Source organism: Canis lupus, chromosome 38, assembly GCF_011100685.1.
Source record: "Canis lupus familiaris isolate Mischka breed German Shepherd chromosome 38, alternate assembly UU_Cfam_GSD_1.0, whole genome shotgun sequence".
Lineage (NCBI taxonomy): Eukaryota > Metazoa > Chordata > Mammalia > Carnivora > Canidae > Canis > Canis lupus.
Window position 1 is genome coordinate 14,346,757 of NC_049259.1, and position 16,322 is coordinate 14,363,078.

The 16,322-nt window shown below is 37.7% G+C and overlaps 1 long non-coding RNA gene across 1 annotated transcript in view; it reads right to left on the bottom strand.

Moving 5' to 3' along the window:
* The window catches only part of LOC111094577, a 23,775-nt gene continuing 7,453 nt past the window's right edge, over window positions 1–16,322 (bottom strand). Inside the window, exons 2-6 of the long non-coding RNA XR_005385529.1 lie at window positions 7,890–8,084; window positions 3,083–3,222; window positions 1,346–1,524; window positions 877–988; window positions 1–248 (exon numbers count right to left, since the gene is read on the bottom strand). This is a non-coding gene — a long non-coding RNA (uncharacterized LOC111094577). The remainder of the gene's footprint in view (window positions 249–876; window positions 989–1,345; window positions 1,525–3,082; window positions 3,223–7,889; window positions 8,085–16,322) is intronic.

Consider the following 16,322-nt stretch of genomic DNA (forward strand, 5'->3'; position numbering starts at 1 on the left):
TTTTTTTTTTTTTTTTCCAGCGAGCAGCACAGAGGAATATTTGGATCAGTTTGCCTTAAAGACATCAAAGGCAAAGCTTCGATTCTTCTGGATGATTTTTCTGGCTCTCTTCTTTGACTTCAGTCTTCCTCCATGCATATCTGTTACAGAACTCCTCACGTTTAGGGAGTAGCTGTGTCTCTTCTTCCTCAAACTCATCAGTGGCAGGTGTATTTGAGCTAACACGTATACCTGGCAAAAGCTGATACCTTACAATAAAAATAAAATAAAATAAAATAAAATAAAATAAAATAAAATAATAAAATAAAATAAAAAAGTAACAAAAGCATTGTATTAAGTCAGCATGATAGAATATAGAATTTCTTGGAAATCTGCAACAGTTCGTATAAGCTCAAGATTACTATTCTGCAGCGTTTGATTAGGAAGGGGATGCTGGGGATCCCTGGGTGGCGCAGCGGTTTGGCGCCTGCCTTTGGCCCAGGGCGCGATCCTGGAGACCCGGGATCAAATCCCACATCGGGCTTCCGGTGCATGGAGCCTGCTTCTCCCTCTGCCTGTGTCTCTGCCTCTCTCTCTCTGTCTCTCTCTCTGTGACTATCATAAATAAATAAAAATTTAAAAAAAAAAAAAAAAAAAGGAAGGGTATGCTGTGTATGATTCTGAGTTTTCACTTTTACCTCCCAAGCCCGTGATCTTTGTTGTTGGGCAATCCTGCTGCCTTCCTGGTGATGGTTCCAGCAGACACTTGGTCCTTCTCTACTCTGAGGTGATCACTATGAGCATATGTAGATGTTTATCTTATGGGTAAATTTTATGGACCAAAGTACTAATTCTGTTTGTGATAAAACAAAACAAAACAAAACAGCTTTAGATTACCTTCTCCCAGAAGGCTGAGCAAATCTGCATGGTGTTGGGCTGTTACGTAGAATCACCAGAGATAGGATTTCCAGGGATGGGTCATCCCTAGCTAGCAAACTTCTTCCAACTTCTGCAAAAGTATAAATAGCAAGTTACCAAGTGACAACTTAGAGTCATTCAAGGAAAAAGCCCCTTCCTGAGAGACATTTGGCAAAACAATTTCCCCTCCCCCCAAAAAACACCTTTTAGAGATGTGTTTTGTCAATGACTTATTTTGAATATCTGGTAATTTCTAGACTTTCAATGATCCAGCATTACTGCTTGTACTTGGAGTAACTGTTGCTTGAATGAGTCTGCTTTTTTTTTTTTTCCCTCTTCCTCTGAATTTATTTGCTGTGTAGACACAACTTCAGTGAAACCTGTTTAACTAGGTAGTCCAAAGGAAATTTTCAGATGTGGTAGAGGCTCTCCCCCCCCCCATCCTTACCCATATTTCCTAGTGGAATTTTGGAAAGCACTGATGACCTTTCGTAAATGTACCACACCTCAAATTCTCATTTTTCCATTCTGTGGGCAGTTCTTTCTTTCTGACTCTGTTCTCCATCAAAGCAAACCAGACAACTCCAGGTACTTCCCTTAAATATTTGAGCAGCTGGACTTCCGCACCTACGGCAGATCAGAGTAAGCAAGATCACCTTTGGTGTGCTCTCATAAGCCACTGATTCTGATTAGTCTGAGGAAAAGTACAAATGACTTCCAGCTGAAGCAAGCTTCATCACTATCCAACTGGCTCAAGTCGGGGAGAGCTTCCTGTTGGCTCCCTGAACAGACCTACTGCCTTCTGACCAGGTCTTGGTTGGAGTTCAGGGAGTAGTAATTTGAGGATACGCCCTTCTTCCTCAACCACCAGAGAGGGGATTCAGATAATTAAGTTTTCTAGTGTCTTTCCAACACTGGACAGATGCGTTTTCTGTCATTGTGGAATATAAATAGAGCTGGGAATGCCTGTACAACAGGACATTACAGCTAATTTTCCCTCTCTGATGGGTTGCCAGGACTTTGAAAATAAGTTTCCTTGCTCTCTCATGAAAGAGCATCCTTGATTCAGTTGAAATTTTGGTTGAAGAATCACACTGGTCCTCATTTACAAGTTTATCGCTCCTGATTGAGGAAATCAAAGTAATCCAGCAAATGCCCATTTCTCTGCTTTTAAGAGCAGCGTATCTCTCATGAAGCTAAGTCTTGCAATTCCATCTTCTATAATTTTGCCTATAAGAAACTGGAGAGTCACTATAGACATTCTTTCAGGGGACTCTCTTGGGTCCGTTGGGATTATCAAGTAGTTCAAGGTCAAACTGTCGAGGTATTGTGTAGGAATTGATCATAAGACATAGTCTTGGGTGTGAAAAGAAGTGACTCAGTTTGACTTACCACTCTCCCCAGAAGTCAGTGGGAAAAAGCAGCAGATCAGGGTAGCTAGTGTCAATATACGGGATCCTGAGAAATTCTCTAACCTTTTCATTTGTTTTCAGGCAGTGTCCTATTTACCCTTCCTAGATCACTTCCATGAAATAACATATGAAGTAGTCTCATCTCCCAAACTGAATGTGTTTTTCTTATCTACTCGCTGCCTTTATCAATATTATGTGCCCAATATATTCTTGAATAACCAAGTAAGTTTAGGGAAAGTGTTCCATCCTATTTGATGTCAGATTTGCATTTTTTTCCCCTCATAAGAGTGACTCTAAGTTACATAGTGTATAACTTCAGAATGCAGTCTTTACAAATGAAACCCGCAATGAGTATACAGAAATAAAAGTACCGTGGAATATCAGAGAATGAATGAAATCTAGCAGTCTACTCCGATTTTTTACTTCACTGGTATACAGAACCTGAGTCCTAGAGAAATGATTTGGTTAACAAATATCTCTGAGGGAATTAGTAGTCAGGGATTATCAGGATATACCACCCCAAAATATGTCACTTTTGGCATACAGATTATTCTGAGCTGAAAGCAATTGAGAATCTGTCATATAAAAAAGACTTGTTGGAGCTTCCCTTACCTGACTAAAAGCAGAAGCTGAGAAATGAGAAGTGCCATAAATCCCCTCTCCAGGGGAGTTTTATGGCCACAAAGATGGAAAAGTCAGCACTGAAATGAATCTGCACAAACAAATGTTACTAAAATAACTCTTAATTTTCATTAGTCTCCCCATATATTTACCTTTTCACAATTTACTGCTCCTGGAACCCCAAAGGCCTGCTTCCTTTTGTCTAGTCACTTCTCCACAATTTATTGACGCTTTATTAAAATGGTATATAAACTTCCAAGTCTAACCACTTCTGTGGGTTTTCACTTCTTTTCTGTGAAGTTAAAGGCATGTAAAAATATTAACATCAATAAAGAAAGATATGACTTTTCTCCTGTTAATCTAACTCTTGTGAATTTAATTTGCAGGCATCAGGAACTGAATCTAAGAGGATAGAGGAAAATTTTTATCTTCCTTTACACTGGGGAAACTACCCTGTTTGGTACTCAAAGGAAAATGAAAAGCAGGGTCACATCCTATTTATGAAAGTTTCTTATATACTACAAAATTTATCAGTTTGTGTAATTTTTATAGTTCTCTATTGTTGAAAAGGTTTGGAAAATAGAATGAAGAATTTAATTAAAATTGGGTCTACCTGAAATTATTGAGGGCACTATTTTCTTTGAATTCACTGGACAATTTTCATTTAATGATCAAAACAGAAAAAAATGCTAGTTTGACAGTCCCCCCACCCACCCAAATGGCAAGCGTTTATGCGAATGAGTATAGGACAGTAGATAAAAGCTCAAGCTGTAGAATCATATGGACTTGCAGTGAGTTATTTCATAAAGGCTGGTTATGAGAGCTTTGACAATATTATTTTTAGTGTACACTGACCCAGCAGACAATTGCTTGGGAGTCCTGAAATTTCAACCTGATATTTATCTTAGTCTTTTGAAAAGTGATATATTTCTGCAGCTTCTTTTAAGTGATTGTTGAAAATCCAAAAGAGGTTAAGAGTAGAGTGAGCCTCAGTGTTTGGTTTTCTGCTTTCCTAAATGAAGTCTAGCCTATGCTTTAGAGAAAGTTTTGCATTTTTCATAACCAGAGCGAGAAGCTGAAGGAATCCTTTTGATACTGCGCATTAGCAGTGAACTGACTTGAGAAGGCCTACGCTGCTTGTTTAGTGCTAAAAAGGTGCCATCAAAGGTGAAGACCACAGCCAGTGTCAAGTAGTTAAAATCCTAAACATCCCTAATGACTTTTAAGTCATTGCTATTCCTTACCAAAACAAACTAGCGCTAGATTAAGTGCGGGGCATTCACGTTACAAATGATACCAGTCATCTGGATTTCTCATTAAGGAGCTTCTGCCAAGTTCAGACTCTTTGCCAAGGATGATTTAACCATTCAGAGTGTCAAACTGACCTTGTACTTGGGGTTGGGGGTGGGGAGAAGCTGAATTGCATGAGCATTGTTTTCTCGAATTCTAAAATATTAAGGAGATGAAACCATAAGTTTGAAGACCTTTCCTCACCAGCATAGTTAAAATCTACACCCCACCTAATTGCACTATTGAAACTGTGTGTGCTGGAGGCCTTGTTAGCTTTCACATATTAAACCAAACCAATACTTTTTAAGAAAGGTTTTAGAGGACAGTGGGAAAAAAGACAGAGATAAATGGATTGGAACCCCAGAGTTGGCAAAATTAAATATGTTGATTGCTTAATTGTCGGGGTGTGTGTGTGTGTGTGTGTTTTACTGCCCTGAAAATATTAGGCATCAGTGGTAGGCCTGTGGAATAGGAATGAAAGATAGTCTGAGCTGGGAGTTCCCAATTCTGAATGCATTAAAAAATAAGGTCGTAAGTCCTCTTCAACATAAGTAAGCACAAATAATTCATTTTAAATGCTTCTTTGTCACTCTGCTATTGGACTGGTAGATATTGTTGTAGAGCTAATAGGACCAAACTTTGCCTCGTTATTAAAGTAATCAGATGTGTTACCTAATGAGGGTTGTCATTTTTCTGCTGAATAGAATTGCATCTCCTGGCTATGGTTAAAGCATTATTAAAATATTCTGGAATATTAGTAGTAGTGTATTATTTATAGTGCCTAGGTAATGGTCCCGCAGGGAGAGGCAAGTAGGTCTTGCTGAGGTAGTTCTACAAGACACGTGCTCAAGATGTCTTTCTCAAAGCACAAAGGGTGGCCTGGAGAAGAGCTGCCCTCTGTGAGGACACAATGGTGGTAAGAGAAATTCATAAGACTCTCCCACTTACCTGAACCGTTTCAGGGCTGGCATTTGTTGATAAGGAATCATAAACATGTTTTTGAGGTCCCAGATTGTTGGATTACACATGATGATGATTTCCCCACTGTTTCTAGCTTCCTGTACAGCCCACCAAAGTCCTAGGCAGACCTTTGGGGACTATTCTATCAGTAATAGCCTGTCTTCTTTTCACGAGCATCTACTACATCTTAGGAACTGTTTTACATCAATTAATCAATTAGTTATCAAATTCATTATTGTGGAATGTGAGCACAATATGAGTGGTTTTTTTTTTTTTTTTTTTTTTTTTTTTACAATATGAGTTTTAATTCCACTTACCAATTAGGACTGAAGGAAAATTTAAGTAATTACCCCTTACCCACAGTTTCAGTTTCTCAAGGTCAATAGAGGTCTGAATATATTAAATGGAAAATTGCAGAAGTAGACAATACATTGGCTATAAATTGCCTGGAGTTCTGAGTAGTGTGATGAAACCTTATGCAATCCCACTGTCCCTTCCAGGATGTGAATCATCCCTCTGTCTAGCATATCCTCATACCATAGGCTATCTACCCAGTAGTCACTTAGTAGCCATCTTGGGGTTATCCGATTTGTTGTCATGCTATCACAATGCTTGTGTTCAAGTAACGCTTATTTTGCTTAACTATGAAATGCAAAAGTAGTCATGCTAGCAATGCAAAGATGAAAGGTGAAAATTCTTGACTTAACTAAAGAAAGAAAAAAGATTGTACACTGAGGTTGCTGAGATCTGCGGCAACATGCATCACAGTATATTATTATTATTGTTCTATTTTGTGATTAGTGTTGCTTTCTTACTATACTTAATTTATAAATTAGACTTTGTCATAGGTATGTATGTCTAGGACAAAGCACAGCATATTTAGGGTTGGATCCTATCCGAAGTCCTTGGATCCACCAGGGGTCTTAGAACATGTCCTCCTCGGATGAGAGGGGACTATTGTATATTGCTTAAGACTGCACAACTAATATTCAGTGTAGGTGAGGTTTAAATTAGGCCTGCTTCCCTCCAAAGCCCAGTTTTCTACTGCAACATGCCATCCATGCTTGCCCACACTTGTCCAGAACAGTCACCCTAGTGGCATGGGTAGTTCTGTTCTTATTGCTTCACTATGTCTTATTTATTTACTTCCGTGGTTATGGATTTAGAAGAGGCTGCAGAATCGTTGATTCAAGGTTTTTTTTTCCCCTTTGCTTTTAAACGAAAGCTAAGTTGGAATAACAGCTTGGATGTAGTCCTGCTTAGAAGCTGCTCTGCGAGCCTCTCATTCAAGCAACCAACAGTAAACTTGACATTCATTCATTCATTCATTCGTTCATTCATTCATAAGTTGGTTGCTAAGAAAGTGGTTTGAGAGCCCAATTAAAAGCAGTCACTGTTAGGTCACTACTGTATGCTTGATTTACCAGACAAATTAATTGCCCTTAGATTCTAAAGGTGATTTTCAAGTGTCCTTGAGAAGGTCAAAAGATAATGAGTTATGCTGTTTTTGAATAAACAGGAAGTTTCAATATCTGGATAGGATTTTAGAAGTTCAAAACGTGTACTGCCTCTGAGCCTTTCAGTTTTGGCCTTTTTCTTTTTATTCTTAATCTACATGCCCCAACACCTCTTTGTTTATTTTGGTCCGGAATAAGTTTGCAACTCTTTGTTTATACTGCTAAGAGTGGTTGAACTGTCTTCCCCTAGTTGAAGGACACAGCTCTGCTAGGGGCAAAACTGTAAAAAGGTAGAGTTTATTCTTGGCACCGTTGTAATCTGCCTCACTTCCAGCTTCCAGTCTTGGCCCTTTTAATTATTGCCTATGACCTGTATTCAGTGGTGTCCTATTTCCCCCATCTCCTGTCCCAAATCAAATATTTCATACTCAAGGATCCCTAAATTAATAATATACTTTCTAGTAGTTTGGTTTTCCTTTTAATCTACCAGGAAAACCTAGAAAGAGGATCAATAATGATTTCAAAGATATAAAGGACTAACTGTAGTGAAGCAATGCTGTATATGTGTTTAAATCCAATCCCCTGACTCCTTCTGCACCTTTGGGAAGACATGCTTTTCCCACCAGATGTCAGGGACAGGCATGTGGCAAAATGGGCTAACCATGGGGTTTCATCTCCCTGGCAATAATGATTAGCTAAGAGCTTCTGTGCTTGAGACATTAAGCCCAAAGTCCCCTCTTGGAATCAATATAAGATGGAGGGAGAGAATTGCTCTTTCTGCTGGGGTTGCTAAAACAGATATGTGTAAAAATGAAATTATTGTTGGCCCCACAGAATAGGCTCCTATGCAATGGGAAAAAAGAAAGTCAGCACAAAGAAAGAAGAACCAAGACACGGAGAGAGAGCTCTGCCATTGTGAGTCCTTTCAAGCCAATCTAGCTGTACTTGAAATCAGATGCAACTGTACCACTCAAATGGTGTGTATGGGTGTATTGTACGTTTATGTTATTCACACAATCCCTTCCTTATGTGGAATCATGTATTTCCCACTCAGTGGCAGGGATGGGTATGTGAATCAGGATAGCTAGGCTTTCCAGTTATGGTGAATTGCAAGCCATCCCGCTTTTGGGAGATTGGGTCTTAAACTAGATTGATTCAAGTTTTTGGGAATTTGGAAATGAAGGATTCTAACTGATACATTTTTGAGTGAAACACATTTGGGAGGACAATATTCCTGCTGCCTCTCTCATACCTTAGGGATGTTGCGTTGCTTCTGGTTTCGAATAATAATTCTACGTTGATCTTGCAAGCTGCAGTTATTTGCTGGTAGACAGTTGGATGTGTTTTTCACCAGTTCTTGTTGATATATTCAATATGATTCAATTTGATGGACTTCAGTTTAGTTCGTTTTAATCAATGTGGACTAGGTGCTCCATGAGGTTCTCTTCTAGAAAGAAAGCAGTAGACTGTTTGGATGTCATATTACGGTGCAACAGTTCTTCCACTTCTAGGGGTTTGGAAAGTATGAGCCACCATTTCAAATTTTGTATGGCAATCTACACATCCTTTTAGGTCCATCTGTTGAGCATTGATAAAAATCAATGACTTGCCACTGTTTTGACCTTTGATTTAATTTTTTTTTTTTATTTATTTATGATAGTCACAGAGAGAGAGAGAGAGAGGCAGAGACATAGGCAGAGGGAGAAGCAGGCTCCATGCACCGGGAGCCTGATGTGGAATTCGATCCCGGGTCTCCAGGATCGCGCCCTGGGCCAAAGGCAGGCGCCAAACCGCTGCGCCACCCAGGGATCCCCCCTGTTTTGACCTTTGATGCAACTCTGAGGTCTTTAGTAAGCAGCAGATGGGATTGGTGCTTACAAGCTGATACTTGAGAAATTCACTGAAAGGAAAAAGACCATTTACATTTATATTTCTAGTCCTGGGTGGTCATATGACTTTTTCAACATTACTGCCAACACTCCAATTAATGAAAGACTATACAAACATGAGATGAAAGTATGAATCCTCTGGTTCTTGTTTTGAATTTCTATTTATTCTGACTGATTGTGACTATGTATTTATTTATATGTGCACATGTAAACTCACACAATTCTTTATACAGAATCTATAAATAGTTATATTAACCATCCTACTTAAATATCACACATATTCCAGTAGAAAAAAAGATCACACTGGTGGGGCTGTTATAACTTTCTTTCACTACTCACTTGCTTTTTTATTCTCTCATATGACTTTGTTTTTGGCTCCCAGACTGTTGACATGGAGTGTGACTAAGCCTTTGCCCCGAGGACCTTCCATTCTCCTCATCACTGACTTTTACTTTCCATCTGGGAGCTGGGGCCCTCACTGCACCTGTGGCTGCCTCTTGGCTCATCATGCAGTGAGTGGTCCTTGGGGAGGGACCCCAATCATGAAAGTGATCCTGCCCTGTGATGGCTGCTGCTGTGGTAGGCACCAAAACAATGTCCTAGCAGGTCAACTGAGGACTTTCTCATACTTGCTTTTATAAAGCTCAGTCTTAGATGGGACCAAAATCTACAAAATCAGCTAGTTGAAAATGAAAAATGTAAGCACAACCGGTACCTTTTTCTAAAGATTAGTAAATAAAGTTTGGGGGCTTGTTTTCTTCAAACTTAATTGCATTATGTTAAAACTGTATCATATACAGCAAAACCCAGCATGCTTTCTTTGATTAGCTTGACTGGTCAAGAAAGTCATCTGGAAAAAAATGTGTGAATTTTGTGTATTGATTCAAATTAAAATAACAACTTCATTTTTTGGTGACTGATTTTAGTTGAATCTTAGTTTTTATGTCATGCGATAGAGTCTTTAGTGATGAGAATTATTTTAGTAGGAAGAGCCTTTAACAAGAGAAAATAGGGTTATAGCATCAATTAGTTAATTTGTCATTAGCTTAAAGATTGAGTTTCTTAGTCTGCTGTCTAGTAAATTGACTATACATGTCAATTATTTTGATTATTTTGATTATAATTATTTGCATATTTATGAGGCAACACAGGAATTAACTTATTTAAAAACCAACTATTTTCTTTTCTCTCAAATGATGTCACTTAAGTTAAAACCTTTTTTTTTTTAATTTAACTTTTCAGTGAGTAATTTTGACTTTATAAAAATATAGGTTTATGTAAAGAAATCTGTCTCTTCAAATGACTAGATCAAGTTGATTGGTGATCATCTATTATGATGCTTGAAGAAAGTAATTGGTGGTTGTGATTCTAATACCAACTCCAATGTGTGTGTTTTTTTTATAACACTAATCAAATCTCCACATCAGCTGGGTGTCCTACAACTCAACTAAATTCTGACAATATGTACCTGGAGATAGTATCAGATCTCACAGATTAGGAGCTCAGTCTAAGGGACTGCCCTCTACCATTAGATGCCAATTATAAGTCCAGGCTGTGACCTGTGTTCCTGATCCATCAGCTATATATCAGAGGTTCCCATGACCCCTCCTTGGATTCGATTGATTTGGTAGAACTTTCACATAACCTAGAGAAATTTTTTTTTTTAATAATTACAAATTTTTTAAGAGAGAAAGAGCACATGTGTGTGCAAGATGGGGGGTGGTGAGGGGTAAAGGGAGAAGGAGAGAGATTCTCAAGTAGACTCCCCACTTAGCAAGGAGCCCAAAATGGGGCTCAATCTCACAACCCTGAGATTGTGATCTGAGCCAAAACCAAGAGTCAGATGCCACCCTAGCACCCCAGCACTTAGAGAAGATTTTACCTATTGGTTTTACCACTGGTTTATCATAATAGTATATAACTCAAGGTAGCCAAATGCACAAGTCGTATAGGTCAAGGTGTGTGGGAAGGGGCACAGAGCTTCCATGCCTTCTCCGGAGTACTTCACTCTTTCAACACTTTGACATGTTCATCAACCAGAGGCTCTTTGGGTCCCTGTCCTTCTGGGTTTTTAAATAAGTCTCATTATATAGGCTAGGCCATGGGTAATTAAACTCAATCCCTAGCTCTTCTCCCCTCAAGGGAGTTTAGTGGATGAGACTGAAAATTCCAATCTTCTAAACACATGGTTGTTTCCACTGGCAACCAGCCCCCATCCTTAGGTACTTTCCAAAAGTCACCTCATTAACATAACAAAAGACACCTTTATGGTTCTCATCACAGGAAATTCCAAGGTTTTAGGAGTTTCATGCCAGGAATGGGAACAAAGACCAAATAGATATTTCTTATTATAAGTCATAATATCACAGCTATCAAAATAATGTATCCAATAAATGAATCATATCTACCTGAGGAGCATTTGTGGACATGCACGTACAAACACAAGATAGACTCTAGATGACAAATAAATGTTGCAGTGAGAAATATGAAATAATCCCAGAGGGCTGGAATGACCAGAGATGAGAGATTGGGGCTTGAAGAATTAAATATTCCTGAAATAGGGAAAAGAAAATCCTGTGGGGGAAAAATCATAAAATGAGTTCTTACTCTTCTCACAGAGTAAATAGCATAGCAGTATTGGAAAATAAAGAAAGAAAAGATTTTGATGAAAGGTCAGAGAAGTGACCTGAGATCTTCGATTGAATCCACATTATTCATTATCTTTTTCTATCTACATACTTAGCTCAATGTTTCTCATTAACTAAATTAACAAGCTATTTGATTAAATCAAAAAGTCAGCAGATGCTCTGATTTTTCATGTATCATAAATCACCCCAAAACTTAGTAGTGAACAACAACAATATGTATTTATAATTTCTGATGGTTTCTGATGCCAGGAATTTGTGAAGGGCTTGATTGGGTGGTTCTGGCTTTGGGTCTCTTATGTGACTGTAGGCGGACTTTGGTGAGAGGGGGAAGAGCAGGGCAGATGGATGTTACAGAAGCTGGAGGGTGGCCAGGCACCTCTTTTCCTGGATTCTCAGAGCCTCTCTGTGTGGTCTACCCACACAGGGGAGTTTGGGCCGCCTCACATCATGGTGGCTCAAGGACAGCCAGACTATAAACATGCCTGCTGAAAGAGGAGAGAATTTTAACAAATCAAAGGCTTTATTGACCATTTTCTACAGTCCAGCCCTGAAAGTCAGCATCACTTCCACCATATAGTCACACTACATCCAGTTTCAAGAGGAGGGAGCATAGACTCCATCTCTTGAGATCAAAGTTCAGTTGTAAGGAAAGGATATGGAATAGAAGATATTGTTTTACCCATTTTGGAAAATATAATCTACCATGACGGGTCATGTGAGTCATTTTGTTTAAGTACTGTGCCTGAGGAGTAAGAAATTAGTAGAAAAACCTTGAATATGTGATGCTTATATTAATTGGCTGAAATGTATAGATAATATACATTCAAAAGAGTGGATAGCATTCATTTATATTCTGATCTAATCACATATATACTAGTGACCCAAATAGCCCACCTCCTATCCCTAACTCATGGCTCCTGGTGGTCCATAAAAATAATACAACTTTTGGAGATTGGCTCTATTAATAATAGAAATGAAAAGTCATCTTCAAAACACCTCACAGGGTTTTAACATTTTGGTTTCTTATTTATCCTTCACTTTGTTGTTGTTGTTGTTGTTGTTGTTTGTTACATATTTTATTTATTTATTTGAGAGATAGAGCACAAGTGGGGTGGAGTGGCAGGGGGAGAAGCAGGCTCCCCACTGAGCATGGAACTAGCTAGATCCCAGGACCCTGAGATCATGACCTGGGCTGAAGGCAGATGCTTAACAGACTGAGCCACCCAAGCGCCCCTTATTTATCCTGCATTTGAATGAAAGCCCAACCTGGTAGTGTTTCACAGCAGCTTCCTTTAGGCTGGATTTAATTGCTGGAGAGGTTTTTTTGCTAATGAGACTGAGCAATCAAAACCATAACCTGCATTCCTGAGACTTGGCCTCATGCATTTTAAAACATAGCTAAGGGTTAAATAGACTTCTGAAACAAAATAGTCTGTTTATTATTGTTGTTGTTATTATCATTATTTCAAACATGAAGCTTTATGGTCCAAAAATATTTAGGTCCTTTCATAAGAAAGGGCACTCCTCCTTGACATTCTCAAACATGAACCAGAAAAGATATTACTGAACATCATCATCTCATCTAAATAGGAAATAAGGTTTTTCTTCATTTGCTAGTGCTATTTGTTTTTCAAGAGAAATATTATCTTATCTTTGCTTTGGGCTTCTTTGCCTTGTTTTCCATTCTTTCAGGATGAAGTGTCCCAGAGAAACATCAGCTACAAATGCATGTGGTTAATTGGCATTCACCCCAGTTTTACAGGGCACTTAGGACTGACTCAGATTACTTCTCTCCATGCTTCCCAACTAAAATTTTCATAAAGATAAAACTTGGGTTTGTTCACTTTCTCTGAGTGCCTTCACCCCTTCCCCAGCAGAGTCCTCCTTCATGAGAGATCATTAGTGCTTCATCAAAGGGGCAGTCCATATAATAAGAACTATTGTTTAAGCAAGAGAGAAGGTCACAGAAGATCCATGGCATTGACTTTGCCTGTTATGAATATCCCCTGAGTATAAGAAGATTATAATTAAATCTTTGGTGTTAATATCCAGAATCTAGTTGGCATCCCTAGTGTTCTGATTTGGAATGAGTATTGCTTGATTTGACATCGAGAATAAAAAACTAGAAAACACAATTTTCTAAGAGGTTCTTTCTTTCTTTTTTTTTTTTTTAACTGTCAGCATTTCTAATCATCAGGTTAGACAAGACTGTGACAAGCTTAACTATTTATCTAGTAATCCCTTCAAGTATTTCTCCTTATGTCTAGTTGCTATTAAGGCTATGACTAGCAAAAAGTAAGCAAGAAGGTTTGTTTAGTTCTTAAAAAGTTTATGATATGGCACCTTCATTTCTGGATATTAAAAAAAGTACCAAAGCTCTTGAGAATTTCACTTTCAGTTTCTACTTTCTAGCTCCAGGCAATAATTTTTGAGTTTTTATTGATATCCTCAATAAGAATTAAATAAAAAGTCATGCAGGCTTCAATGTAAAATGTAAAATTATGAAACGTGTAGAAAAAAAAAAAACAGAAGAAAATCTTTGGGGTCTAGGGTTAGGTGAAAAGTCTTTAGACTTGAGCAAAAGCACGATCCAGAAAAATTGATGTTAAACCTCATCAAAATTAAAAACGTAAGGTCTGCAGAAGACCCTGTGAGGAGGGTGAAAAAAGCAAACTACATATTAGAGGGAAAACCTTTGCAAACCACACATCCAACAAAGGTCTTATATGTAGAATATATGAAGAACTCTCAAAAGTCAGTAATAATGCGAACGTTCAATTGGAGAGTGAGAAAAAGACATCAACAGACATTTCACAAAAAAGAACATATAGGCGGTAAATAAATCAGGGAAAGATAGTTAGCATCAATAGCTATTAGGGAAATGAAAATTAAAACTATGATTTATCATTACATGACTGTCAGTGGTTAAAATAAAAATAGTGACCATACCGGATGCTGATGCGAATGCACAGCGAGTGCATCGTTCACAAATTGCTGTTGGGAATGAAAATGGCACAGCTCTGGAAAATAGTTTGGCAATTTCTTTAGAAACTCAGCATGCAGTTACTATACAGCTCAGCCATTACAGCCTTGGGCATTTATTCCAGAAAATGAAAACTAATGTTAGTACCAAAACCTATACATGAATGTTCATAGAAGCTCTATTGGTAATAGCCCCAAACTGGAAATAACCCAAATTCATTCACAAGTAAATAGTTAAGCTATGATACGTCCATACCAGGAATGCTAGATAGCAATAAAACTATTAATGCAGGCAAAAACTGGGACCCATCCTAAGGGAACTAGGCTGAGTTTATAAAACCAAACTCAAATGTTACATAGTATGATCCCATTTACACAGCATTCCTGAAATAACAAAAATTTAGAGATAGAATAGAGATTAATGGTTGATAGAGGTTAGGAATGGGAGAGGGATATGCAGGTGGCTGCTAAGGAGATCTCTGGAGATAGAAGAGTACTGTATCTTGATTTGTGGTGATAGTTACATGAATCTATGCATGTGATAGAATTGCATAGAATAGATACAAAGCCACTGTGCACACACGTACCCACAAATGAGTGCATGAGGGCCCCAAAAATTTGCAAAACTTGACTAAGCTCCCCAGATTTTGTCATTGTCATTTTCCTGCTTGTGATATTGGACTAATGATAGGAAGTTACCATTAAGGGAAACTAGGTGACTGGTACATGAGAACTTCCTATAAAATGTTCCTGCCACTTTCTGTGAATATAGAATTATTTCAAGATAAAAAATTAAATAAAAGTCCTATGTTGGACTCAATTTAAGTCTACCCTTGTATTGTTAATAAGGATATTTGTATTTCTGTTAAGAGCAAAGAATAGAAGCAATCAGTACCCAAACAGAATATATAGGAAGCTAGGAACATGGATAGGGCTGTTGTTGAAATTCATTGGATATTCAGTTAGAAAGTCATGTATGATACGTGTGTTTGCTAAATAATATGTTTCCTTACTCATCTTTTATAAATGCAATTGTATGAGATTGAGAAGGAGAGCAGAGGTAAATGCTACCGAAACACATGGCAAAGCCAGACAACCTGGGCCCAAAGTTCTTTTGGCTCAGTTGTTATAATAGCAATTTCTTCTAGACCTGAGCCCAGAGAAGATAATAATAAGAACAATTGCAAGTATGCAAACAGCAATAAATCTGTTTCCCCAAAGGTTTTAATCACATTTAAAAATTGTTCCATTTTGTATTATTCATGTTGGAATTCACTTAGACCTTAAATCAGATGTTTTTTGAAGAAAAGAAAGCATCTTGGGAAGAATATTTTTCAGGTGCCATATTCTCTTACTCTTTTGTATAAACAGCAAATTTTGAAGTCTTTCTATGTCTTGTCAGCAAAGGTAATACAGATCTTCATATATATATATATATTTTAAGATTTTATTTATTCATGAGAGACACAGAGAGAGAGAGAGCGAGGCAGAGACACAGGCAGAGGGAGAGGCAGGCTCCATGCAGGGAGCCCGATGTGAGACTCGATCCCAGGTCTCCAGGATCAGGCCCTGGGCTGAAGGCAGCGCTAAACCACTGAACCACTTAGGCTATATTATATATATATATAATATATATAATTTATATTTTATATATACATTTACACTTATGTGTTTATTTATTTATATTTTATTATATATATATATATATTTCAGATGATTCCAAAGTAAATATGATACCTTATCAAGAACCTTCTATAAACATGTTAAAGTTGTATAATTTTAATTAAAAAGTAAACCACTATGCATTACAAAAATAGGGGACTTCTTTAAAAATTATGGAATATCCCCATGAAGAGTATTGTACTGTGAGCTAAATATGTCATATTTCAATATATTACTATGGATGATCTTTAAGAAATATTGTTAACTAAAATATGCAGAATAGAGAAAAGTATGTAAAGTATACACTAGTTAATAAAAATGGAGGCAAACAAAAATGTGTATTTTCTTACATTTAAAAAAAGCAAAGGAAAATATACACATTTTTAAAATGGTTACTGAGGGGTGGTAGAGAATCTACCTCACTTTGTAGATCTGACACTGAAACCATCTACATATTTCACACAATTTTAAAATAAAATTTAAAAAAGCAACCCCTAAAAATGT